Source organism: Oreochromis niloticus, unplaced genomic scaffold (genome assembly GCF_001858045.2).
Source record: "Oreochromis niloticus isolate F11D_XX unplaced genomic scaffold, O_niloticus_UMD_NMBU tig00000775_pilon, whole genome shotgun sequence".
Taxonomy (NCBI): Eukaryota; Metazoa; Chordata; class Actinopteri; order Cichliformes; family Cichlidae; genus Oreochromis; species Oreochromis niloticus.
The window spans coordinates 10980-37471 of NW_020327246.1; the positions used below are offsets into that span (position 1 = coordinate 10980).

The 26492-nt window shown below is 44.0% G+C and overlaps 2 long non-coding RNA genes across 2 annotated transcripts in view; both read right to left on the reverse strand.

The window, feature by feature from the left end:
- Nucleotides 1-208: 208 nt before the first annotated feature.
- LOC102078706 (NACHT, LRR and PYD domains-containing protein 1) overlaps nt 209-26492 on the reverse strand; it is a 30049-nt gene continuing 3765 nt past the window's right edge. The window contains exons 3-5 of the long non-coding RNA XR_003217446.1: nt 23526-23702; nt 1450-1623; nt 209-761 (exon numbers count right to left, since the gene is read on the reverse strand). This is a non-coding gene — a long non-coding RNA (NACHT, LRR and PYD domains-containing protein 1). The remainder of the gene's footprint in view (nt 762-1449; nt 1624-23525; nt 23703-26492) is intronic.
- Nucleotides 12003-21502, reverse strand: LOC112844708 (uncharacterized). Its single transcript, XR_003217445.1, has 3 exons — nt 21450-21502; nt 16077-16253; nt 12003-12060 (listed from the first exon to the last, which is right to left on the reverse strand). It is a non-coding gene; the product is annotated as an uncharacterized LOC112844708 (long non-coding RNA).

Consider the following 26492-nt stretch of genomic DNA (forward strand, 5'->3'; position numbering starts at 1 on the left):
CTTTTCTCCCAGCTGTTCTTCGTCTTATCTCACTTCTCTGATCCATGTTTCCAGGTGTGTCTGAGGATCCTTTAAAGGCAGGAAAAGGGAGCTTTAATGGGAAAGCTGCTGTGGTGGGTGACTAATGTGAGGCGGAGGGCAGAAGCTGTTGGTCTGGATCAGATCCACATGAGAGAAAAGCAGGAACAGATTGAGTCCGAGTCATTCCTTTGATTCCAATCAGCACATTTATTGATCATTAGTATCCACATTAAACTTTAAGCACTGCTTAATCCACTGAAGCTCAAACTGCACACAAACATGAAAACATGATATTTATGTTAACATTCTTTTTGTTATTCACAGATGTTTGAAAGCCTTTCCAGGTGAGTTTGATCCAGGAGGGTCTGAAGCCAGTGTCAGACAGAGACTGTGCAGAGACTGTAGAAGGACAGAGCAGCAGCAGACCAGTCCAGATACAATGATGATCCTCTGTCAAATCCACAGGGGCTCACAGGGATGATGCTGGACTCTACATTGTGTCTGACAGTGGAGCTGTTCTCAGAGCAGTTCACTCTGCAGCACTGACAGTTATCTGCACTTCTCATTACTCTGTCAGTCACTGCTGGATGAAGCTCTCCTCTCCACCTCACCTCCCGGTAACATGGCCCAGTCAGAGCGTCTCTGCACACAAGCTGCTGCTGCTTCAACCTCTCTGGATCATCAGGACACATATCATCATCTCTCAGCACACACACCGGCCTGTTTACCATCGGCTCCACCTGCAGAGAGGGGAAGGAAGAGCAGAGGAGATAAATGAGTGTTTCCAGAGACTCTTCATCAGCTGTCAGTCAGTGATGCAGCATATCCAGTATAAAGAGCAGCATGGACTTCAGTGCTGGGACTGTACTAGTACTCACTGTTGTTTCACTTTTTCTAAAATTTACTTTGGATTTTTATTGAAGTTGATGAAAATGTTTTTCACTCCTAGTTTTAGTTTAGACTTTCATTTATTAGAATAACTTTGGTCTGTCAACTCTGAGCTCTTTAGGAACCCCAACAACAACCCCAACAATCCAGGTGGAATGGTTCCAGCTGTTAACTGGAGGAAGTCCATCCAAACATCTGCTCTTACTAAATTCTTCCTCATCTACAGACTGTGTTCTTCACTGCTTTAAACTTGGAAATGAATGCAGTCATTGGTCTGTGTGCTGCTTTGTTCAGAGAGCTGATTGGCTGTCGACAGTGTTTGAAGGAGCGTGTGACCCGTTATTATGGTGACCATGAAAGTCACAAAAAGGCAGAAACAGGAAGTGTTTGTGTCCAATCCTGAAGCCTGTCAACATTCTCCTCACAGCTTCACTGAGAAGCTGCAGCTTTACAGGAAACACTGTATCTTTGTTTCATACTGACTGTGTTTATTACAATACTGCTGACAGCACCACCCACTCACTCCAACACTCTACTGACCACAGAGTCTCCAGTCTGCAGTCTGGACTCTTCTTAAGATCAGACAGCTGCTTCACATCTGGATACTGTAGGTTGTTTTCCCACAGGTACAGCTCTCTCAGACTGGAGGGGTTGGACTTTAGTGCTGCTGCCAGATAATCACAGCTGATCTCTGACAAACCACAGCTCATCAATCTGTGTAAACAATGAAAGATGTAAGTTTATTACACATAGTGTGTGCTTGAAATCCTACTGCCAGGCTGGACTACTGTAATTCATTATTATCAGGATGTCCAAAAACCTCCCTGAAAAGCCTTCAGTTGATCCAAAATGCTGCAGTGAGAGTACTGACAGGGATTAGAAAGAGAGAGCATATTTCTCCAGTATTGGCTTCCCTTCGTTGGCTTCCTGTTAAATCCAGAATTGAATTCAAAATCCTGCTCCTCACATACAAGGTCTTAAATAATCAGGCCCCATCTTATCTTAATGACCTTGTAGTACCATATCACCCTATTAGTGCACTTCGCTCTCACACCGCAGGCTTACTTGTTGTTCCTAGAGTATTTAAAAGTAGAATGGGAGACAGAGCCTTCAGTTTTCAGGCCCCTCTTCTGTGGAACCAGCTTCCAGTTTGGATTCGGGAGACAGACACAATCTCTACTTTTAAGATTATGCTTAAAACTGTCCTTTTTGCTAAAGCATATAGTTAGGGCTGGACCAGGTGTCCCCGAATCCTCCCTTAGTTATGCTGCAACAGACGTAGGCTGCCGGGGGATTCCCATGATGCATTGAGCTTTTCCTTTCCAGTCACCTTTCTCACTCACTATGTGTTAATAGACCTCTCTGCATTGAATCGCACCTGTTATTAATCTCTGTCTCTCTTCCACAGCATGTCTTTATCCTGTTTTCCTTCTCTCTCCCAACCGGTTGCAGCAGATGGCCGCCCCTCCCTGAGCCTGGTTCTGCCGGAGGTTTCTTTGTGTTAAAAGGGAGTTTTTCCTTCCTACTGTCGCCAAAGTGCTTGCTCATAGGGGGTCATATGATTGTCGGATTTTTCTCAGTATCTATTATTGTACGATCTACTGTACAATATAAAGCACCTTGAGGCAACTGTTGTCGTGATTTGGCGCTATAAAAATAAAACTGAATTGAATTGAATTGAAATCATTCAGTGTTTCCTAATCTGTTCAGACCTGAGGAAGGTTCAGAATGTAGACGTTTAGAAAATGGAAAGTCAAAACCGCTGAAGCCAACAGGAAGCAGCTTCAAACAGGAAACTGTGAAGAGATTTCAGACTATATGCCCCGATGCAGCCAGTTTGATTGTGAAGATTTGAATCTCTGTTCTGTGACTAAGTCCTTGAATCATTTCTTCCAGTTTGCCCAAGAAGACAGACTAAGTATTGGACATGTGTATTGGCTCCATTAGGGGAGCTTCTAAATGTGATGTCAGGTCATAGTACTGAAGAGAGCTCAAACTGAGCACATAGTTGTTCCAGTCTGGACCAAAGACTCTGGAAGTGAGGAATTGCTTTGACTGCACCCACTGGGACTTTTTAAAGGCTCATGTTCTCACTTAGATCATCAATTTCTACATACATTTCTTTCTGGGAAAAATGGACTTTACTTTGAAAACAGGAACTATTTTAACCCAATAAGCAGCCCTGGATTAGTAAATCACTCAAACATGTTCTCAATCAGAAGCAGCTGTCTTGTTATGAGGGGGAGAAGAAAAAGATTGAGGTACATAAACTTGTTCAAAGAGAGATAAAGCAGCTAAATTTGGGTCTAAAAGTAAAGCAGAGGATGAGCTGAATAAAGGACACTCAAAGCTGGCTTGGAAAGGAATGAAGTCCATGGTGAGAATGCAGAACAAGGACAAAAGATGAATGTGATGCTGAATCAGCAGAAGAGTTGGACTTGATTTCAGTTTTCATATCATTGATTTCAATGAAGAGCTTTGTGATTTTAGGAAAGGGCTGGTAGGCTCTGAGAATCACACTGATGAGGTGTTTGTCTGTAAATCTCTTAGTGGGATCAAAGAGAGAAAAGGCCCTGGTCCTGATGCTTTTGGAGGGAAATGATTGAAGTGTGCTCTGAGGAACTGACTAGGAGATTTTCACACATTTTGCAGTCCTCCTTGGAACAACAGGAAGTTCCCAGCATATGGAAACAAAGATTAAGTGTCCTATGGCACTCAGTGATGATGGTCCTGTGGCCCACCACCTCCACCTCTTTTTAAAGTAACTAACTGTACAGTTAGTACAGAAAACTGATAGAAACTAACACAGTTCATAAAGAATAAAGAGAAATGTCATGATTTAAAGCCTTTGAAGTGCTTCAGATGATCTCTGTCCACTTATGTCTACTCATTCATTCATGTAAGCTATCTAATGCAGCTTTGATCTTCACAGTCTGCTTTATGAAACTCATTCTAACCCTGAATGTCAGAGTGTTCCTCCTCCTCTTTTCCTATCATTCATATTGGCAGTGGAGGAGATTTGGATGTTGGACTGTGTTTTGGATGACGTGTGTATGTTTTGTGTATGACTGCTATGTGTAAAGCAAACGGCCATTTTGGTTTGGATTTCAGTGTCAGACAGACTTTAAGGAGTAATGAAGAGTTTTAGAGTTTCACAGTGATTTATCCAGTGGAGGATTTTTCTTCTTCTTTGAAGGTTTGAAATGTGAACATTGTTGTGCTACAGTCAATAGACTAAAGCAGAGAAGAAGAAAACAGGCTTTACCATAAAGATCCTCAGTGTGGATCAGTATAATATCAGCCTTAGGGTCTGCAGTTTAGTGTCAGCACAACTTTCACATCATATTTATCTCAGCAGAACTAAAACATGGTGACTGACCTCAGAGTTTCAAGTCCACACCCTGGACTCTCCAGAAAACCACACAGCTGCTTCACTCCTGAATCTTGCAGCTTGTTGGAGTTCAGGTCCAGCTCTCTCAGATGGGAGGGGTTGGACTTCAACGCTGCTGACAGATAATCACAGCTGATCTCTGACAAACCACATTCCTCCATTCTGTATAAAGAATGAAAGATGTAAGTTTATTAGACATAATGTGTGTTTGAAATAATTCAATGTTTCATTATCTGTAAAGAGCTGAAGAAGGTTCAGAATGTAGAGGTTTAGTAAATGGAATCTCCAAACAGCTGAAGCCAACAGGAAGCAGCTTCAAACAAACACAACAAGAGAAAAAAACCCCTAACTTTTTCACATGAAAGTCATACATTCATCATAAAAACATGAAAAAGACTTAATATAGTCATCTTTTTCATTCCAGAAACTACATGCCTTCACTTTTAAAGGTGAAGTGTGTAAGAAATGGACATATTTGAAGTCCAACAACACCTTTTTCCAGTGACATTATTAAAGCAGACAAACTACAAGCTCATTTTCATTCCAACAAGTCATCTTCTGACCTGGACTAACAAAACTGGTCTCTATGTGTAGCTGGCTGTGAGACCAGTGCTCAGGGACTGTCCACAAAGCGCAACACTGAAAGAACATCACACGCAAATATGCTTCCAGCACTTTCGCACAAACATCTACTGTCGTAATTTTCACCCAACTGTGTGGAGTCCTTTATTGGCTATTCAGATGGCATTCAAATGGTCAGACAAAAGAGGGTTATGAGGAAATATGATGAAATGTTGTGTATTAGCAGGAAGTTATTGAATCATTTTCCTCATAAACCAAACAAAATGATTGACAAACATGTTTTTACAAACTCAGTGTAGGACTTTGATCAGCAGGATAACCCCGATGTTTTAAGTCAGCCATATTTGGACATTTCACACAATAATCAAACCAAGTGGTTATGAAGAAACTCCATCATATTATTGTTCAACATGTCCCAGGGTTCCTCTGGGATCATTGGAACTTGCAGGATTTTCTAATGATTAGGTTCAAAAGTCAGAATATGATCCACTCGCTTCTACATCAACAGATATTGAAACATGGTTGTGATCAAAGTGCATCAGATTATTGTTGATCATCAGAAATCCTCAGACTCAGCTCCACAATGATTTCCAGTTGCTTTATTGTAAATGCAACATGTACAGCATGTCCTAAGAAACATTCGCAGCATGACAGCTGAGTCTCAGCTTCTTCTTCTCAGCATGTTCCTCTGTTCATTGCATCACATTTATTTTAGTGAGAGGGATTTTTAGTGGGTGCTGAGCTCAGAGGCTCCTAAACCAGCGTTTATGGGACTTTTCTGCATTAAAGCTCTTTGTGTTGGCTCACGGTTTGTCCCGCAGATCAGTTTGGACCTCAGTTTATTCAGTCATGATGGATTTTTGTGGATGCGCAAACAGCTGATAAGAGCATAATCTGGAAACAGTGTGCCTTTGAACAATCTTCACAGTAGCTTCATAATCAGGGTTGTGGTTTTCCCATTTCCACATTTCTTCTTTCCTTTCACCTTCTTTCCTGGACCACTTTGACTCACAGCAGTCTTTCCTGCTGATGTAGAGACCCAGAACTTTCATGTCATCTTTAACCTGGATATTAATATCAGCTGTACTGAGATCAGAGCCGATCAACACTCCCTCTGTACTGCTTTCATTTATCTGATGTGTTACTGTTGTCAGTGATCTCTCTGTGCACAGTCTGTCTCACATCTGGAGACCCCTCCAGACCCCTCATTGCACATGTTGCTCCATAATTCAGTCTAGTATAATATAATCATTTAAATCACAGTTATTTCCTTTTTCATATCAGAAGCACATGAGTCCACGGTGACAGGAGTGGCACAGAACACCGTCCTTCAAACCTCAATTACAAACTGAGGTTAAAGGTCGATGATGTCATCCAGACACAGTTTCTAACAGTCAGCTGGCAGCCATCAGGGTCTGGAGATTCATCACTGTTTAGCTGATGATGCTGTGATGGCCTTGGCAAATACTTTGAGATCAGTTGTGAGTAGGGATATTGGTCTGAAACTAGAGCACTCAAGAGGATCCTTTCCCTTCCTTAAGAGAAGAGTTATAAGCGCTGTTTTTTGATCTGTGTGGAAAGATCCATTCTGGACTGCAAAATTAAAAGAGTCAAGCATAAGTGAGCCTATTACATCCCAAAGTTCTAGAAACAGACCATTAGACCATTCAGGGCTCTATGCACCTCATCTGGAGTCTCCAACTCATCCTGATCTGCTTGTGAGATTTGGGGTAGTTCCTATCTGTAAATAGAATCCTTGAAATCTCTGATTTATACAGCTTTTCAAAGAATGATGTGGAAGTGGTATTGGTAGTTTTGGGGTTTATTGTAATTTTACCATCCCCAGCGTTTATTGCCAGGATCTGTGCCCTTGTTTCACATTCTTTAAGCATAAGTGCCAACAGATGACTGGCACGCTCTAATTCAAAATAGTACTTCTATGAGGTTCTATGTAAGATGAACTCTGCTTTTTAAGGTGAGTGTATTGTATTCATCTTTCAGTGATGCCAGCACCCGAGTTAAATCCACTAACATAAAGTGATAAAATTATTGTCAACGGTAGCATAGATGTCACAGACATCCAAGGTCAGTCCCAATATGAAGATAACCACCGAGGGACATTGATGTGTAATAAAATATAGAGACTCATTAATGTATGAGACTGTCTTGATGCATGCTCAATGATCCAGGTAAGTAAATCTCCAAAAGCTGATTCTTTTCATCTGGATGTAGCGTTTTCAGTGGGAGAAACATTTTGTCACTCATCCAAGTGACTTCTTTAGTCTCAGCTGACTGCAGGTTTCCCCGATCTTATGAACAGTATATTTGCATAATGACTGCAACTAGCACCACTGAAGGAACAATGCGCTGGGAGGTCAGCTCCTTGATCATTGGTATGCATATTGTCCTGACCATCAAAGACCACTGATCAATGGCCATGAGTACCATTCACAGAGAGTTGGGAAATGGCTGCAATCACTGCATTGTAAGATGGGGAAAGATGTACCCTTAGGCCCCCTCCTAGACTCAGAGATGGTCTTTCCCTTTTCACGTAAATGGCCTCTCTGACTCCCCGCTCAAACCAGCGTTCCTCCCTGTCCAGGATGAGTACATCCTCATCATTGAAAGAGTGTCCACTGGCCTGTAGGTGTAAATAGACTGCAGAGTCCTGGCTTGACGAGGTAGCTCTTCTGTGTTGTGCCATCCACTTTGCCAGAGGTTGTTTGGTTTCCCCGATGTATAAATCCTGGCACTCAACCTGGCACTTAACAGTGTACACTATGTTATGCGAAGGCAGAAACTTAATTTCTGGCTTCGATCCTCAACCCGCTGGTGGTCAGCTCTGAACACCACATCGAGAAACACCTTGGTTTTTGTTGAGAAGGTGAGAGATGTCATTATGGAGGCAGCTGAAACCATGGTCTCGTACGATTTTACATCTCTCTTCACTTGCATCCTAATCACGGAAGCATCGGAGGTAGTTCGTGAGAGATTACACGATGACACCAACCTCAGCAACAGGACAACTCTCAGCATCGACCAAGTGTGTTTGCTTTGGAAACTGTGTCTTCATTCCACCTACTTCACATACAAGGGTCAGTTCTACAGGCAGAAACATGGTGTGCCATGGGTTCCCCAGTTTCATCCACTATGGCCAATTTGTACATGGAAGAAGTGGACAAGAGGGCTTTGTTATCCTGGAACACCACCAAGTCTTTGGTTCAGGTATGTGGATGACACCTGGGTGAAAATCAAATCTCAGGACATACCATATTTCACGGATCACATTAACTCGGTGGACCGACACATCAAATTCACCAGGGAGGATATGAAAAGTGGCAGGTTAGCCTTCTTAGACTGTGAGATTTCCATCAGTAGTGGGGGACATCTAAAAGCTTATGTGTATGGTAAACCTACGCATATGGATCAGTATTTAAGGTTTGATTCTATTAATCCACTGGGTGTCATCAGGACGCCGAGCGAACACCACCGAGCGAACACCATCCCCACAGGCACAGCAGCCAGGGAAGCAGAAGAATATCACATCAAGGTGGACATTTGTCCATTGTTCCTTCAGTGGTGCTAGTTGCAGTCATTATGCAAATGTACTGTTTAAAAGATTGGGGAAACCTGAAGTCAGCTGAGACTGAAGAAGTCACTTGGATGAGTGACAAAACATTTCTCCCACTGAAAACGCTACGTCCAGATGAACAGAATCAACTTTTGGAGGTATAAGACTAATGTATTCCTGCCAGGTACTATTATGCTTTACTAATGCTAGTGGAGTTCTAGCACTGGGTAAAGGTATGTCTGTAAATGAGGGGAACTATGTGTGCACGTCTGAAGCTATAGTTTCAGACGTGCACACATAGTCAACAGAAAATAAATAGATATATCCTTCACCATCCTAAATGAGAAAAATTATGGTTTAGAGGTTACTGTTACTAAAATAACAATTAGAACAGACATATAGAAAACAAGACACTGTGTTATATGTATGCAACATTAACTTGTGTAAGTGATATAGCTATAAACCTTGTTGAGGCCAACTTTGTCTAAGACAGAACTGCTAACTGGCACTCCCTCATTCATGTTCACTAAATTGCCTTCTGTTGATTACCATTATACAGTAGTTGACCTTGGTGTTTAGGCTAGAAAGAAGAGCAGAGGCTCCATCAACACTCTGCAGTATTGGAGGATTCAGCCTCTGTGTCTAGCAGTTGACACAATCCTCAGCAAGTTAAGGGGTTTCGAACATCCTTACCACCATGCTCTATTTTCATTACGGTGAGGTAAGTGAGGATTGGTTCCAGGCCCGTGACATAACTAAAACTCTTTCTTTTTGCTAATGTGGTCAGGCTGAAGTTGGGAAAGAATAGTAGAGTCGTGGTGAGGGCATGCTTCAATGGATATGCTTTGTGTGCTCCTTTGAGAATAGCTGAATTGTCCTGCCACCATAGTCAACTGAAGATAAGGGTAGGAGGCTTCTTGGTGTTAGAGTCATGAGCATAGTAACCCCGGTGTAGCCGCTCGATGTCAGTGTGTAGACTTCGGGGGTCCTACCTGATCCCCATAACCGATGGGAATCCATTCAGCCGACATTGGCCACCAGAGTCCAATCACCAAACAGCTCGACTGAATTCTGTTCATCAATGAATCATGATCAATTCATCATAATGATCTCTCCTTATTTGTTAGGCTGGATATCTCTTGGGTTTGTTTGATAGTTCCTTCAAGGACAGGGACTCCGGTCAAAGAGTAGGCACAGAGAGTTAGTTCCAGATCTACTTTAATAAGTCTTAATCAGGTGAACCAGAGGTAAGTATCATGGTAAATAACATACCAGCTCAAGGTAGTCGACAGTGACCACACAATTACCCAGAGACACGCTGAACCATCTGCTGCTTTGATCTGCTGATGTAGAACAAACTGGGATCCAAAGATAATTTTATTTATTTCACAAAGCAGTGGTGGCTCCGGCCTCAACACACTGAGGAGGACAGAAGGAAAAACGACTCATGGACAGATGTGATTTCACATTCAATTCAATTCAATTCAATTCAATTTTATTTATATAGCACCAAATCACAACAAAAGTCGCCTCAAGGCGCTTCATAGGTACGGAGAAAAACCCAACAATCATATGACCCCCTATGAGCAAGCACTTTGGCGACAGTGGGAAGGAAAAACTCCCTTTTAACAGGAAGAAACCTCTGGCAGAACCAGGCTCAGGGAGGGACGGCCATCTGCTGCGACCGGTTGGGGTGAGAGAAGGAAAACAGGATGAAAAACATGCTGTGGAAGAGAGACAGAGGTTAATAACAGATATGATTCCACAGAAGAGGGGGCTGAAAACTGAAGGCTTTCCCTCCCATTCTACTTTTAAATACTCTAGGAACAACAAGTAGGCCTACGGTGCGAGAGCAAAGTGCTCTGATAGGGTGATATGGTACTACAAGGTCATTAAGATAAGATGGGGCCTGATTATTTAAGACCTTGTATGTGAGGAGCAGGATTTTGAATTCAATTCTGGATTTAACAGGAAGCCAGTGAAGGGAAGCCAATGCAGGAGAAATCTGCTCTCTCTTTCTAGTCCCTGTCAGTGCTCTTGTTGCAGCATTTTGGATTACCTGAAGGCTTTTCAGCAAGTTTTTAGGACATCCTGATAATAATGAATTACAGTAGTCCAGCCTGGAAGTAATAAATGCATCAACTAGTTTTTCAGCGTCACTAAGAGACAGGATATTTCTAACTTTAGAGATGTTGCGCAAATGGAAGAAAGAAGTCTTACATATTTTTTTTTAATATGTGCATTGAAGGACATGTCCTGGTCAAAAATGACTCCAAGGTTCCTCACAGCATTACTGGAGGCCAAGGTAATGCCATCCAGAGTAAGAATCTGCTTAGATACCATATTTCTAAGATTTTCAGGGCCGAGTACAATAACCTCAGTTTGATCTGAATTAAGAAGCAGAAAGTTAGCGGCCATCCAGGTCTTTATGTCTTTAAGACATTCCTGCAGTTTAACTAATTGGTGTGTGTTACCTGGCTTCATGGATAGATAGAGCTGCGTGTCATCTGCATAGCAGTGAAAATTTATGCTATGTCTTCTAATGATGCTGCCTAGGGGAAGCATGTATAATGTAAACAGAATTGGTCCTAGCACTGAACCCTGTGGAACTCCATAATTGACCTTAGTGTGTGAAGAAGAATCTCCATTTACATGTACAAATTGGAGTCTATTAGATAGATATGATACAAGCCACTGCAGTACAGTACCTGTAATACCTTCAGCATGTTCTAATTGCTCTAATAGGATATTATGGTCAACAGTATCGAACGCTGCACTATGGTCTATCAGGACAAGCACAGAGATTTTCTTTGTGATTTATGAAAAATCACAAAGAAAGAACAATACAGTATCCACATCTGAACCAAAGAGTAAAACAGTGAAATGTGGATATTAGGTCACTCTTTTCCAAGTCTCTGTTAGTACATGACTTAATAATTGATCAACAAATCGATTTACTCTGCCTTACAGAAACCTGGTTGCAGCAGGATGAGTATGTTAGTTTAAATGAATCAACCCCCCCCCGAGTCATTCTAACTACCAGAAATCTCGAAGCACAGGCCGAGGGGGCGGTGTGGCAGCAATTTTTCACACCAGTCTATTAATTAACGAAAGACCAAGACAGACTTTTAATTCATTTGAAAGCCTGATGCTTAGCCTTGTCCACCCATTAGAGATAGGTTGATCATATTTAAGATCGAAGAATTAATTAATGGCAGGACTTCTTTGAGCAGTTTTGTAGGAATGGGGTCTAAAAGACACGTTGATGGTTTGGAGGAAGTAATTATTGGCCCCTTGCATTATTTGGCTCCTTATCTCAACTTTCTAACGATCAACACAAACTTCAGCAGAGACACAAACACTGACTGAGTTTAGTGTCAGCACAACTTTCACATCATACTCATCTCAGCATAACTAAAACATGGTGACTGACCTCAGAGTATCAAGTCCACATCCTGGACTCTCCAGAAAACCACACAGCTGCTTCACTCCTGAATCCTGCAGGTTGTTCATGCTCAGGTCCAGCTCTCTCAGATGGGAGGGGTTGGACTTCAGCGCTGCTGCCAAATAATCACAGCTGATCTCTGAGGAACCACAGCGCCACAATCTGTATAAAGAATGAAAGATGTAAGTTTATTAGACAAAGTGTGTGCTTGAAATCATTCAGTGTTTTATAATCTGTTCAGAGCTGAAGAAGGTTCAGAATGTAGAAGTTTAGAAAATGGAAACTCCAAACCCCTGAAGCAAACAGGAAGCAGCTTCAAACAAACACAACAAGAGAAAACAAACTCTGAATTTTCACATAAAAGTCATACATTTATCATAAAAACATGACTTGATAAAGTCATGTTTTTTCCATTCCAGAAACTACATGGCTTCACTTTTAAAGGTGAAGTGTGTAAGAAATGGACATATTTGAAGTCCAACAACACCTTTTTCCAGTGACATTATTAAAGCAGACAAACTACAAGCTCATTTTCATTCCAACAAGTCATCTTCTTACCTGGACTAACAACACTGGTCTCTATGTGTAGCTGGCTGTGAGACCAGTGCTCAGGGACCGTCCACAAAGTGGACACTGAAAGAACATCACACGCAAATTTGCTTCCAGCACTTTCGCACAAACATCTACTGTCGTAATTTTCACCCAACTGTGTGGAGTCCTTTATTGGCTATTCAGATGGCATTCAAATGGTCAGACAAAAAAGGGTTATGAGGAAATATGATGAAATGTTGTGTATTAGCAGGAAGTTATTGAATCATTTTCCTGATAAACCAAACAAAATAACTGACAAACATGTTTTTACAAACTCAGTGTTGGACTTTGATCAGCAGGATAACCCTGATGTTTAAAGTCAGCCATATTTGGGTATTTCACACAATAATCAAACCAAGTGGTTATGAAGGAACTCCATCATATTATTGTTCAACATGTCCCAGGGTTCCTCTGGGATCATTGGAACTTGCAGGATTTTCTAATGATTAGAGTCTAAAGTCAGAATATGATCCACTCGCTTCTACATCAACAGATATTGAAACATGGTTGTGATCAAAGTGCATCAGATTATTGTTGATCATCAGAAATCCTCGGACTCAGCTCCACAATGATTTCCAGTTTCTTTACTGCAAATGCAACATGTACAGCATGTCCTGAGAAACATTCGCAGCATGACAGCTGAGTCTCAGCTTCTTCTTCTCATTCTTCATCATTAATCACACTTTGTTTTCATTCATGTCCTCATCACATTTACTTTTGAACACTATTACAGTTCAGTCACTTCACTCAAAAACATGATCCTGAGTCATACAGATGTGAGGAGCAGACATCTCTTAGCTGTTCTTTCTTTCATGGTTAAGCTTGTACACTGATCTGCAGTTTACACTGATCAGAACCACTAAAGCTTTCAAATGTCCGGGGAAGAGGACTGTTGGTCTTCAGCCTCATTGTTTTCCTCCTCCTGAAGTCAGCAACAGTATTTAACGACAGGGTCACTGATGATCATCTTCTGCTGTAAAACTTTGGTTGCCACATGTGAGTGTTAATGATGCTCATCACTAACCAGAGCAGACGTCTGTGACTGTCCAACACTGTCTCCTTAAAGAGAGTGCGCATCACAGATGTTACACTGGATTCAACGTCCCAGCATTTCCTGTCTTGTTGGAGTTGTTCTACAGCAGCCTAGCAGCACATGTTTCATCCTCATCAGTCATTTGACGTGTTTGTAACGTTGTGTGTGATGAACCACAGCCCTGACAGGAAGTCTGCTTACTCAAACAAGACAAACGGTCTTATTTATGTCTTTGACCATGTGGGGGCGGTCTGCACTGTTGGTGGATTTGTATTTAGGGTGTTTGAGTTGGTCCAGTTAATACTGAAATGTTTTTTCAATAAAATCGCCAAAGAAAAGTTTATAGGGTTAGGGTTAGGGACGTTGGATTCAGCTCCACCTTTGAACTTGTAGCAGTGAGTTTTATTTCCACTGATCCAGAATGTTTCTGTTCATTCCATCACATTTGTCTTTAGTCAAAGGGATTATTAGCAGGTGCTGAGATCAGAGGCTCCTAAACCAGCATTTATGGGACTTTTCTGCAGTAAATATCTTTGTGTTGGCTCACAGTTTGTCCCCCAGATCAGTTTGGACCTCAGTTTATTCATACATCCATCCATCCATCCATTCGCTTCCGCTTATCCTTTTTCAGGGTCACGGGGGGCCCTGGAGCCTATCCCAGCTGTCATAGGGCGAGAGGCGGGGTACACCCTGGACAGGTCACCTAAGTTTATTCAGTCATATTCAATTATGATTCATTCTTAGCAGACTTTGTTTTTGTCAGGGGCCTGGGTCCTTCAGACCCATGGTCTATGAGCAGTTTGTGACTTATATAATATCTTATTTATACATTTGCTGCATTTTACTGCTGTCCTTGTTTTCCTCCTTGCAGGCATGTGTGTGTGTGTGTGTGTGTGTGTGTGTGTGTTTGTGTGTGTGTGTGTGTGTGTGTGTGGTGCAGCTGTATCCGGTAGGCCGGGTTAGAGGCACCATCAGGACTGGTGGGTGTGCCATGCTGCCATGATGCCATACACCTGCCGCTGATCAGCCTCGTTGAGGAGCTATTTAACACTGTGATCGAGCTCCCCACAATGCTGGGTCGTTGTGTGAAACTCTATGTCAGTTTTCTAGTTAAGCTAAGGTCAGTGACTGCATGTCAAATGCAGGTGAGTTTTCTGATGTCTGCCTCTTTCATTTACCTAGGGGGAAGTGTGAAAAACATGAGGGCAGCGAGCATGGGGTTCATGGACAGAAGGGAGCGGAGAACACGGAGCACAGACTTTGGGAAGAAGGCACGGCATGGGAGTAAGCCAGGGATTCCCCAGAGGCTAAGCCTGTGGCTGTCGCCACCTCTGGACCCCTGGATTTTGTTAAACCTGCTATGCTGTCACCATCTTCATCGTCTGCAGCAGTCACACTATTTTCAACTTCACCGTTAGCAGCTGCTATGTGGCCATCTACTCTACCATTAGCTCAGGCATTAGCTCAGTCAACAGTCCAGCCACTTCCATTCTCTGCTGGATGCTCTGAGGAGCTCATTCAGCCAGCTGAGGACTGCATTTCACTACCATTGCTGGAACAGACTGTCTGCACTGCTCAGCCCCAGCCGCAGCATCCTGAGCCGGCTGTGTGCCCTGTGCAGCTGCACTTAACATTGCCTCAGTCAGAGGTCTCCACACCCGCTCAACTGCCTGCCAAAACCACGCCGCCATCAGCGGTTCAACAGCCTGAAGCTGCCATGGCACCACCAGCATCAACACCTATGGCAGCCACATCACCATCTTCTGCTTCACCTTCTTCAGCTGCTATGCCATCATCACTTCACCTTCCTGCAGCTGCAGCGCCCCCGGACCTGCTCGGCCTGAACTTCAAGTCGCCCCGCCACCTAAGGGACCTGCTCAGCCTGAGTCAAAGGTCAGCACGCCACTTGAGGGCCCGCTCAGTTCGAGCTGGAGGTCAGCGTGCCGGAGGGACCCCCACAGTGTCAGAGAGAGACCCGCACGTCTAAGTCCAGCATGCCCTGCAGGGCAACTTCCAGTAACCAACATCCAGCAGCTTGCCATGACCCATAATCACCGGCCACTTTCCAGGCAATCAGCAAAGGAGCTGGTACGTCAACTCCACATGACACGTGTTTGGCCACCTGAACTTTTTTGTTGCCGCCGCCAGAGCTGCAACAATATGTGTGTATATATATATATATACACATAATATTATTATTATTTTTTGGCAGACTTGTGTCATTCATTGTTGTGTTTGATACTTAGAACTGTGAGGAAGAACGCTACACAGTTAATCAGGGTCCCCTCTCTGAATTAGGAAAGGTCAGTAGGCCGCTCGGAACCGTGTGGAGGGCCGCGGTTGGCCGACTTGCTATAGATTGCGTATCCCTGTTTGAAATGTGAACATTGTTCTGCTACAGTCAATGGACTAAAGCAGAGAAGAAGAAAACAGACTTTACCATAAAGATCCTCAGTGTGGATCAGTATAATATAAGCCTTAGGGTCTGCAGTTTAGTGTCAGCACAACTTTCACATCATATTTATCTCAGCAGAACTAAAACATGGTGACTGACCTCAGAGTTTCAAGTCCACAACCTGGACTCTCCAGAAAACCACACAGCTGCTTCACTCCTGAATCCTGCAGCTTATTGTTGCGACTCAGGTCCAGCACTCTCAGATGGGAGGGGTTGGACTTCAGTGCTGCTGCCACATAATCAAAGCTGATCTCTGACAAATTACAGTCCGCCAAGCTGTATAAAGAATGAAAGATGTAAATTTATTAGACAAAGTGTGTGCTTGAAATAATTCAGTGTTTCATAATCTGTTCAGAGCTGAAGAAGGTTCAGAATGTAGAAGTTTAGAAAATGGAAACTCCAAACAGCTGAAGCCAACAGGAAGCAGCTTCAAAGAAACACAACAACAGAAAAAACTCGTAATCTTTCCCATTAAAGTCATTACATTTATCATAAAAACATGAAAAAGTATTGGTTTTGTTGTGTGAAATGAAACAAACTGAACAAGAAACATCAGAGTTGAAAACAAACAAACTGTGGTAAAGGCTTGACACTAAAGCTACACAAAAAAGCTGAAGTTTAAAGCTGAAACTGTAAAGCTGTGAGTGGAAGATCTCCACCGTCTGTCACGTTAGCGGAAACGTTATTATTTCCACACTAATAAAAGCATCATGCTTTGATTTGATGCTGCTTTTATTGAGTCACACTTTGACTCTACTCTACCATTAGCTCAGGCATTAGCTCAGTCAACAGTTCAGGCACTTCCATTCTCTGCTTGATGCTCTGAGGAGCTCATTCAGCCAGCTGAGGACTGCATTTCACTGCCATTGCTGGAACAGACTGTCTGCACTGCTCAGCCCCAGCCGCAGCATCCCAAGCCGGCTGTGTGCCCTGTGCAGCCGGGACCCGCATAGTGTCAGGGAGAGACCTGCACGTCTCAGTCCAGCATGCCCTGCAGGGCAACTTCCAGTAACCAACCTCCAGCAGCTTGCCAAGACCCATAATCACCGGCCACTTTCCAGGCAATCAGCAAAGGAGCTGGTACGTCAACTCCACATGACACGTGGTCGGCCACCTGAAGTGTTTTGTTGCCGCCGCCAGAGCTGCAACGCTGCCACCGGACGAAAACAACTGTACGTGATGGAGGGAAATGGAGATCATGAGACTTCCGGATAGGCCATGAGAGGGTGAAGACGCGTGTGCCAGCAGCTCCTGCACCTGATTTGATGAAATGTGATAACCATCAAAGTAATACATTTTTCTCTTACAAAGTAATACGGGGGTTGTGAAGAGTTCATTCTTCTCCAAATGCCACCAAAAAAACCAAATCCGAAGCAAGCGGCGACCGAAACTATCGACTTTGGCGAGGCCTCGGCTGAAAATGACGGCGTTAAAACCGGCACCCAAGCCATTTCCGCATTTGAGGAGTATACACAAGGTGACAAACAAGTGCTGTCAGCGATAACTCAAATGAAAGCAGACATTTGGTTCTGCTGACACCAGTCCACAAAGTCCACTGTCTGTACTCTGAGTCGTCCTCACCTGTGATGAGGCTGACTATGGCAGAGTCGTCAGAGAACTTCTGTAGGTGGCAGCGTGGGGAGTTGATGGAGAAGTCTGCAGTGTAGAGGGTGAAGAGAAACGGTGCCAGCACAGTTCCCTGTGGGGCCCCCGTACTGAAGACCAGCATATCAGAGACACAGCCCTGTGACCTCACATACTGTGGGCGTTCTGTGAGGTAGTCCAGTATCCACTGGGACATGTGGTGGTCCACTCCCAATAACTCCAGCTTGTCTCTCAGAAGTCGTGGCTGGATGGTGTTGAAAGCACTGGAGAAATCAAAGAACATGATCCTCACAGTGCTTCCAGGCTTCTCCAGGTGAGTCAGAGCTCGGTGCAGGAGGTAGATGATGGCGTCCTCCACCCCAATGCCAGGCTGGTAAGCAAACTGCAGTGGATCCAATGAAGACCTCACCAGGGGGCGCAGATGGTTTAGAACCAACCTCTCGAGGGTCTTCATCAGATGCGATGTCAGGGCTACTGGCCTGTAGCTGCTGAGGTCCTTGGGATGGGAGGTCTTTGGTACTGGTACCACACAGGAGGTCTTCCACAGCTGTGGTACTTTTCCCCCCAGTGACAGGCATAAATGCTACAGCAAGGAGGAGTCAGGACGCCAGGTCGGGGGGAGATATCATCACCCCAACCCGAGATTGGGTACACAGCCCCAAGTGCGATAGGAGAAGGATCGTTGAGTGGGAGAGGAACTGACCTGAAAAATAGGATCATGGCCAAGCTTGAAACCTGGATCCCCCGTAGCCGGTTACCAAGATTACGTGAAGTACCCTCAGAAGGTCTGCTAGATGATGTTAATGCAGCACTACGGACGATACCTACAACCACGATTACCGACACTAACAAGCTGATCTACAATACGGCAGCAGTGATCAGTGAGATGCTTGGCTACAAGTTGAACAGCCACAAGGGGCAGTACCCTCCATGGAGAAGGAGGCTAGTGGGCAAGATCAAAGTAGCACGGAGGGAGGTTAGCCAACTAACGGAGTTGCAGAAAGGTGCGACAAAGAAGGTGCATAAGAAATACAGCTAGCTGTCCATACCTGAGGCCTTGGAAACTGCCAAGCAAAGACTCACAGCCTTGGCCAGCCGCTTGAGGAGGTACACCAGAGAGATAGAAGGAGAATAAACCACCTGTTCTCCACAGAACCAGCAAAGGTGTACTCTCAGTGGCAAGAGAACAGCACCACCAAGGCTGGAGACGGAGCAATACTGGAAGAGCATATGGGAGAAGGACGCAACCCATAACGGCAATTCTCAGTGGCTAGTGGATCTGAGGGCAGACCATAGCGACCTCCCTGAACAGAAAGGGTCTCAAGAAAGGGTCTCCAGTATGAAGAGTTGGACAGCACCAGGGCCCGACATGGTTCACGCCTACTGGCTGAAGAAGCTGACTGCACTCCACGAGCAGCACAAATGAACCAGCTGCTAGTTAACGAGAGACACCCGGAATGGCTAACCTGATCCCCAAGGACCCCAAGAAGGGACCGGTCCCATCCAACTACCGACCAATTACCTGCCTCAGTACTACATGGAAGCTCCTGTCAGGCATCATATCGGCTAAGATGAACAGGCACATGGGTCAATACATGAGTGGGGCACAGAAAGGGATTGGCAAGAATACCAGAGGCGCAAAACACCAGCTACTGGTAGACAGAACAGTTAGCCGAGACTGCAAGACCAGACTGACCAACCTGTGCACTGCCTGGATTGATTACAAGAAGGCCTATGACTCAATGCCCCACAGCTGGATACTGGAATGCCTAGAATTGTACAAGATCAACAGGACCCTAAGAGCCTTCATCAGGAACTCAATGGGGATGTGGCGCACAACACTAGAGGCCAACTCCAAGCCCATAGCACAAGTCACCATCAAGTGCGGGATCTACCAAGGAGATGCTCTGTCGCCACTGCTGTTCTGCATAGGCCTGAACCCCCTCAGTGAGATCATTAACAAGACTGGCTACGGATACCGACTACGGAACGGAGCAGTTGTCAGCCACCTCCTGTACATGGATGACATCAAGCTGTATGCCAAGAGTGAACGAGACATCGATTCACTGATCCACACTACCAGGCTATACAGCAATGACACTGGAATGTCGTTCGGACTGGAGAAGTGTAGTTGGATGGTAACAAAGAGAGGGAAGGTAGTCAGAACTGAGGGGATTGAACTACCAGAAGGCAACATTGCAGACATAGAGGACAGTTACAAGTACCTGGGGATCCCACAGGCGAATGGGAACCATGAAGAGGCCGCTAGAAAGGCTGCAACCACCAAATACCTGCAGAGGGTCAGGCAAGTCCTGAGGAGTCAGCTGAACGATAAGAACAAGATCCGGGCCATCAACACCTACGCCCTCCTGGCCAAAGGAGGAGCTAGAAGCCACTGACATCAAGACAAGAAAGCTCCTTACCATGCATGGAGGGTTTCACCCCAAGTCCAGCACCCTGAGGCTGTACGCTAAGCGGAAGGAAGGGGGCCGGGGACTGGTGAGTGTCAGCACCACAGTCCAGGATGAGACAATGAACATACAAGAATACATTGGGAAGATGGCCCCAACTGACCGAGTGCTCAGTGAATACCTCAGGCAGCAGAAACCCAAGAAAGAGGAGGGAGACGAGGAACCATCATGGAAGGACAGGCCCCTGCACGGTATGTACCACCGGCAGATAGAGGAGGTGGCTGATATCCAGAAATCCTACCAGTGGCTGGACAAAGCTGGACTGAAAGACAGCACAGAGGCACTAATCATGGCAGCACAAGAACAAGCTCTGAGTACAAGATCCATAGAGGCTGGGGTCTATCACACCAGGCAAGACCCCAGGTACAGGCTGTGTAAAGATGCCCCAGAGACAATCCAGCACATAACAGCAGGGTGCAAGATGCTAGCAGGCACGGCATACATGGAACGCCATAACCAAGTGGCCGGCATAGTGTACAGGAACATCTGTGCATGGGAGATGCCCCCAAGGGTGGTGGAGAATGACCGAGCTAAGATCCTGTGGGACTTCCAGATACAGACGGACAAAATGGTGGTGGCTAACCAGCCGGACATAGTGGTGGTAGACAAACAGAAGAAGACAGCCGTAGTGATCGATGTAGCAGTTCCGAATGACAGCAATATCAGGAAGAAGGAACACGAGAAGCTGGAGAAATACCAAGGGCTCAGAGAAGAGCTCGAGAGGATGTGGAGGGTGAAGGTAACGGTGGTCCCCGTGGTAATCGGAGCACTAGGTGCGGTGACTCCCAAGCTAGGCGAGTGGCTCCAGCAGATCCCCGGAACAACATCGGACATCTCTGTCCAGAAAAGCACAGTCCTGGGAACAGCTAAGATACTGCGCAGGACCCTCAAGCTCCCAGGCCTCTGGTAGAGGACCCGAGCTTGAAGGATAAACCACCCGCAGGGGCGTGCTGGGTGTTTTTTTTATATATATATATATATATATATATATATATATACATATATATATAATATTATTATTATTATTATTTTTATTTCTTTTTTTTTTGGCAGACTTGTGTTATTCATTCTTGTGTTTGATAGTTAGAACTGTGGGGAAGAACGCTACACAGTTAATCAGGGTCCCCTCTCTCTGAATTAGGAGAGGTCAGTAGGTCGCTCGGAACCGTGTGGAGGGCCGCGGTTGGCCGACTTGCTATACATTGCGTATCCCTGTTTGAAATGTGAACATTGTTCTGCTACAGTCAATGGACTGAAGCAGAGAATAAAACAGACTTTACCATAAAGATCCTCAGTGTGGATCAGTATAATATCAGCCTTAGAGTCTGCAGTTTAGTGTCAGCACAACTTTCACATAATATATTCACCTCAGGACAACTAAAACATGGTGACTGACCTCAGAGTTTCAAGTCCACACCCTGGACTCTCCAGAAAACCATAAAGCTGCTTCACTCCTGAATCCTGCAGCTTGTTGTTGTGACTCAGGTCCAGAACTCTCAGATGGGAGGGGTTGGACTTCAGTGCTGCTGCCAGATAATCAAAGCTGATCTCTGACAAATTACAGTCCACCAATCTGTATAAAGAGTGAAAAATGTAAATTTATTAGACAAAGTGTGTGCTTGAAATAATTCATTGTTTCATAATCTGTTCAGAGCTGAAGAAGGTTCAGAATGTAGAAGTTTAGAAAATGGAAATCAAACAGCTGAAACCAACAGGAAGCAGCTTCAAAGAAACACAACAACAGAAAAAACTCATCATTACATTTATCATAAAAACATGAAAAAGTATTGGTTTTTACTGTGTGAAATGAAACAAACTGAACAAGAAACATCAGAGTCGAAAACAAACAAACTGTGGTAAAGGCTTGACACTAAAACTACACAAAAAAGCTGAATTTTAAAGCTGAAACTGTAAAGCTGTGAGTGAAAGATCTCCAGCGTCTGTCACGTTAGCGGAAACGTTCTTATTTCCACACTAATAAAAGCATCATGCTTTGGTTTGATGCTGCTTTTATTGAGTCAAACTGTGAAACTGTGCTGAGCCACAGCTGAACCAGTATCCCTGTACAGCAGACACATACAGCGCTTGGCTGCTTCCATTGAAGCCTCTGCACAGAGGTTCAGTTTCCTCTTCTGGTCCAAAAGGGTTTCATACAGCTTCATTCCAGCAGCATCATCCACAGAAATGCAGAGAGAATTCTTTGGATCTCTTGGTTGTGTTGTATGATGCTGTCTTTGCATATCTGGTGTCTGTGTTGCTTTGGAAAATGTGGACATGAGGATGGATCACTCATCTTCTGCAGCTCCAGATAAACAAGCTGGACCTGAACCTGGTAGCTTCTCTTAGAAGACACTTGTGATGGGAACCTGTGAGAAGTATGGATTTAGAGTCTGGGACGAGCTCTCCACAGTCTTTGTGGAGATCCACATTCAGCATACTGCCTGTGAGAAGCTAGAGACATTTCTCCTCCAAATCCACTGAGCAGCTCCTCGCGGTTGTATTAGTGTTGTATGTGTGGTTGTAAGTGTGCGTCTTAGCAATAAACCTCAGTCACACTCTGCTGTGGACTCAGTCACGGACAGCTGGACGTGTGATGGCCGAGTCATCCTGCCTGTTAAACTTCTTTGAGGTGAGCTTGAAGCTGCTGCTTGGGGCACATGCACAGCTGGTTATTGTACTGGAAGTGTTCTGCAGATGAATCCACGTGCTCACAACAAAACTCAGTGTGGAGGATGCTGTGCATGCTCCAATGCTGATTGGTTGGAAAGTGGGCGGGAACAGAGAAGAGAGCGACAGCAGTGTTCAGCACAAACATGGAGGATAAAAGAAGAAGATCATGAGAAGCTCAGGTGGAGGCTGCAGTGATGGGGGTGGAGCAGCATTAATGATGATGCTGTAGAACAACAGGAACATCAGACTGTTAGTGGGTTTAGTCATTTCTGCTGCACTGTTTGTCCTTCTTATTGAAGTGACCTGCTGAGAGCTTACACTGTTCTTTGTAGAAATGAGGTCAGTCTGACTCGTCACATGTTTGGAGGCATGTTTCATGTTTGCTCATCTAGGAAACTGTCAGTATCAAATATGGAATATGCAAAGGAATGGAGACATGTTTCAGTCTTTATGGATGTGTTTTTGTTGCTGCCACCATCATTCTACATGTTTATACATCAGCTTATGAAATTCCGTCTGCTGTTAAAGTCTTTATTTATCACTCTTCACCTGCTTCACTGTCACTGTGTGGCTGGAGCTGCCTGAGCCCCACCCACACAGAAGCTTCTTGAATATCACTGTTTGAAATGTGAACATTGTTCTGCTACAGTCAATGGGCTAAACCAGAGAAGAAGGAAACAGACTTTACCATGAACATCCTCAGTGTGGATCAGTATAATATCAGCCTTAGGGTCTGCAGTTTAGTGTCAGCACAACTTTCACATCATATTCATCTCAACACAACTAAAACATGGTGACTGACCTCAGAGTTTCAAGTCCACATCCTGGACTCTCCAGAAAACCACACAGCTGCTTCACTCCTGAATCCTGCAGGTTGTTGTTGTGGCTCAGGTCCAGCTCTCTCAGATGGGAGGGGTTGGACTTCAGTGCTGCTGCCAAATAATCACAGCCGATCTGTGAGAAACCACAGCGCCACAATCTGTATACAAAAAATGAAAGATCTAAGTTTATTAGACAAAATGTGTGCTTGAAATCATTCAGTGTTTTATAATCTGTTCAGAGCTGAAGAAGGTTCAGAATGTAGAAGTTTAGAAAATGGAAACTCCAAACCCCTGAAGCAAACAGGAAGCAGCTTCAAACAAACACAACAAGAGAAAACAAACTCTGAATTTTTCACATGAAAGTCATACATTTATCATAAAAACATGAAAAAGACTTGATAAAGTCATTTTTTTTTCCATTCCAGAAACTACATGGCTTCACTTTTAAAGGTGAAGTGTGTAAGAAATGGATATATTTGAAGTCCAACAACACCTTTTTCCAGTGACATTATTAAAGCAGACAAACTACAAGCTCATTTTCATTCCAACAAGTCATCTTCTTACCTGGACTAACAACACTGGTCTCTATGTGTAGCTGGCTGTGAGACCAGTGCTCAGGGACCGTCCACAAAGTGGACACTGAAAGAACATCACACGCAAATTTGCTTCCAGCACTTTCGCACAAACATCTACTGTCGTAATTTTCACCCAACTGTGTGGAGTCCTTTATTGGATATTCAGATGGCATTCAAATGGTCAGACAAAAAAGGGTTATGAGGAAATATGATGAAATGTTGTGTATTAGCAGGAAGTTATTGAATCATTTTCCTGATAAACCAAACAAAATGATTGACAAACATGTTTTTACAAACTCAGTGTTGGACTTTGATCAGCAGGATAACCCTGATGTTTAAAGTCAGCCATATTTGGGTATTTCACACAATAATCAAACCAAGTGGTTATGAAGGAACTCCATCATATTATTGTTCAACATGTCCCAGGGTTCCTCTGGGATCATTGGAACTTGCAGGATTTTCTAATGATTAGAGTCTAAAGTCAGAATATGATCCACTCGCTTCTACATCAACAGATATTGAAACATGGTTGTGATCAAAGTGCATCAGATTATTGTTGATCATCAGAAATCCTCGGACTCAGCTCCACAATGATTTCCAGTTTCTTTACTGCAAATGCAACATGTACAGCAGGTCCTGAGAAACATTCGCAGCATGACAGCTGAGTCTCAGCTTCTTCTTCTCATTCTTCATCATTAATCACACTTTATTTTCATTCATGTCCTCATCACATTTACTTTTGAACACTATTACAGTTCAGTCACTTCACTCAAAAACATGATCCTGATTCATACAGATGTGAGGAGCAGACATCTCTTAGCTGTTCTTTCTTTCATGGTTAAGCTTGTACACTGATCTGCAGTTTACACTGATCAGAACCACTAAAGCTTTCAAATGTCCGGGGAAGAGGACTGTTGGTCTTCAGCTTCATTGTCTCTTCTGTGGAACCAACTTCCAGTTTGGATTCGGGAGACAGACACTATCTCTACTTTCAAGATTAGGCTTAAAACTTTCCTTTTTGCTAAAGCATATAGTTAGGGCTGGACCAGGTGACCCTGAATCCTCCCTTAGTTATGCTGCAATAGACGTAGGCTGCCGGGGATTCCCATGATGCATTGAGTTTTTCCCTTCCAGTCACCTTTCTCACTCACTATGTGCTAATAGACCTCTCTGCATCGAATCATATCTGTTATTAATCTCTGTCTCTCTTCCACAGCATGTCTTTCATCCTGTTTTCCTTCTTTCACCCCAACCGGTCGCAGCAGATGGCCGCCCCTCCCTGAGCCTGGTTCTGCCGGAGGTTTCTTCCTGTTAAAAGGGAGTTTTTCCTTCCCACTGTCGCCAAAGTGCTTGCTCATAGGGGGTCATATGATTGTTGGGTTTTTCTCTGTATTTATTATTGTGCTATCTACTGTACAATATAAAGCGCCTTGAGGCGACTTTTGTTGTGATTTGGCGCTATATAAATAAAATTGAATTGAATTGAATTGAATTGAATTGTTTTCCTCCTCCTGAAGTCACCAACAGTATTTAACGACAGGGTCACTGATGATCATCTTCTGCTGTAAAACTTTGGTTGCCACATGTGAGTGTTAATGATGCTCATCACTAACCAGAGCAGACGTCTGTGACTGTCCAACACTGTCTCCTTAAAGAGAGTGCGCATCACAGATGTTACACTGGATTCAACGTCCCAGCATTTCCTGTCTTGTTGGAGTTGTTCTACAGCAGCCTAGCAGCACATGTTTCATCCTCATCAGTCATTTGACGTGTTTGTAACGTTGCGTGTGATGAACCACAGCCCTGACAGGAAGTCTGCTTACTCAAACAAGACAAACGGTCTTATTTATGTCTTTGACCATGTGGGGGCGGTCTGCACTGTTGGTGGATTTGTATTCAGGGTGTTTGAGTTGGTCCAGTTAATACTGAAATGTTTTTTCAATAAAATCGCCAAAGAAAAGTTTATAGTCAGGGACGTTGGATTCAGCTCCACCTTTGAACTTGTAGCAGTGAGTTTTATTTCCACTGATCCAGAATGTTTCTGTTCATTGCATCACATTTGTCTTTAGTCAAAGGGATTATTAGCAGGTGCTGAGATCAGAGGCTCCTAAACCAGCATTTATGGGACTTTTCTGCAGTAAATATCTTTGTGTTGGCTCACAGTTTGTCCCCCAGATCAGTTTGGACCTCAGTTTATTCATACATCCATTTGCTTTCGCTTATCCTTTTTCAGGGTCGCGGGGGGCGCAGGAGCCTATCCCAGCTGTCATAGGGCGAGAGGCGGGGTACACCCTGGACAGGTCGCCTAAGTTTATTCAGTCATATTCAATTATGATTCATTCTTAGCAGACTTTGTTTTTGTCAGGGGCCTGG